At 41.5% G+C, this 1,642-nt stretch overlaps 1 pseudogene; it reads right to left on the bottom strand.

Moving 5' to 3' along the window:
• Positions 1-551: 551 nt before the first annotated feature.
• On the bottom strand, positions 552-1,265 carry LOC149158781 (uncharacterized; annotated as a pseudogene).
• Between the last annotated feature and the right edge of the window lie 377 nt (positions 1,266-1,642).

Below are 1,642 nucleotides of genomic sequence, written 5' to 3'. Positions count from 1 at the left end.
CATAGAAGCTCGGTGCTGGTGGAGGGATTTTGTGCCAGATTTTGTTGTCCATAAATTTTATTATTTGTTGGTACTCTGAGAGTGTTGCTGTTTGATGCGGACGAGCCATGGGTAGAATAAAACAAAGCGCAAACACTTTGTGTGAAGACCGCTACCAATAAAGGTAGGCATTTGGGTCCAGTTATTCTAGGAAACAATTATATGTTGAACTATATGTTGAACCAACCTGTGATGTCCCTGAACCAAGAACGACATATATTTTTCTCCCCACTGCGCAACAGAAGGTAACAGACAATTTGTTAGTCGATTGAGGGCATGGAACATAGGTGGAGGGAAGTTGAAACGTCTTTCCTCGATGAAGAATACACAGCGAAAAAAATCTATCATGCGTGGAGAATGCCTATAATGATAGAGTGGGCACAAATTCGGGATTGAGCCATTACATTCATACTCGAGACCTTGTGAAAAGTCACCTGAAGGAGGACGGATCTGTGGCAGCCACCTGTGGGAGCTCATTTAAGGCTCAGATCTGTGTTGGTGTGGAACTCGCATTACAGTTCATGCAGTGGACAGTCATATAGCACAAGGAAGTGTTCTCTTTGCCCATTGGCATGCTCATCATAAATCTTGAAAAGCTTTTCAAACTTGTCATCCATATAAAGACGAAATTGCTTTCTTTCTTTTTTATCTTGAACGGTAATGATAACTTTCTGCCTTGTAGTAGACAACTTTGATGCATCACAAACTGCAATGTCAGCATCTGACTTTTCAAATTTCTGAAGCTCCCTTTTAGCAGACTCCTCCAATTTCCTTAGCATGTCAGCTGAATCACTCGTCAAGGAAACCAATTCCTCTCTCTTTAATCTCAACTCTGACAAAATAGAACTGCCATCTGCAAAAATTTCCCCTACTTTAATGCTTTTCGGAGGTGGGGGCAGCCAATCGTCTTCTTCGACTTCTTTGGGATCTGCAACAGCCATGATGTCTTTATTGGTTCTTTCCTTGCCATAGTAACTAGCACGTTTCTTCCCAGTGGCTCTGAAAAAAGGGTCTGGCTCAATGATCTAGAGATCTTCACCGTCACTATCATCATCCTGTACAACTATGGTGGGCTGAATGTGACTGTAATCAAAAAGGGGTTCATAGCCGTCGTCCTCGTCTTCATTTTGTGATGGAGAACTTGATGAAGGGCTCCCCATTTAGTCGGAATTCACGGAATTATGTTAAAGAAGCCCGATATGTGTAAAATAAGATACTTGGTGATTCAAATTTGGTGGGATTGAAATTGGCCGTAAAGTGTGGACAACTGCCTCAATATTGTATGAGAATTGCAGACTCCCTATGTTTGAAGCTAAAATCGAATCAGTGAAAAAAAGGAAGGCTTCTAGAATTATAGTCTTGTATTCTACCTCAGATCAGTGATAGTTTTGGAGGAATAACAACTTACATAGACCTCACCTTGAACTTTGAGATCAACCACCAATTGAAGACCTCAGACTGTTAGCCTGTGAAGAAGAATACATCTTGGACTATATTACAGTCACTTGGATCAGTGTGTGGAGAGGTATTTGAGGAGCTCAGATCTTGGACAAGACCTGCAAGAACAATGAAGTACTAAGGCTCGGATCAGGTACCTTGAAAC

This window comes from Pinus tabuliformis, chromosome 5_2 (genome assembly GCF_031772625.1).
Source record: "Pinus tabuliformis cultivar Carrire ecotype Pingquan chromosome 5_2, CPIR1, whole genome shotgun sequence".
Taxonomy (NCBI): domain Eukaryota; kingdom Viridiplantae; phylum Streptophyta; class Pinopsida; order Pinales; family Pinaceae; genus Pinus; species Pinus tabuliformis.
The sequence above is the reverse complement of the archived record's forward strand: the minus strand, read 5'-3'. Positions and strand labels throughout refer to the sequence as shown.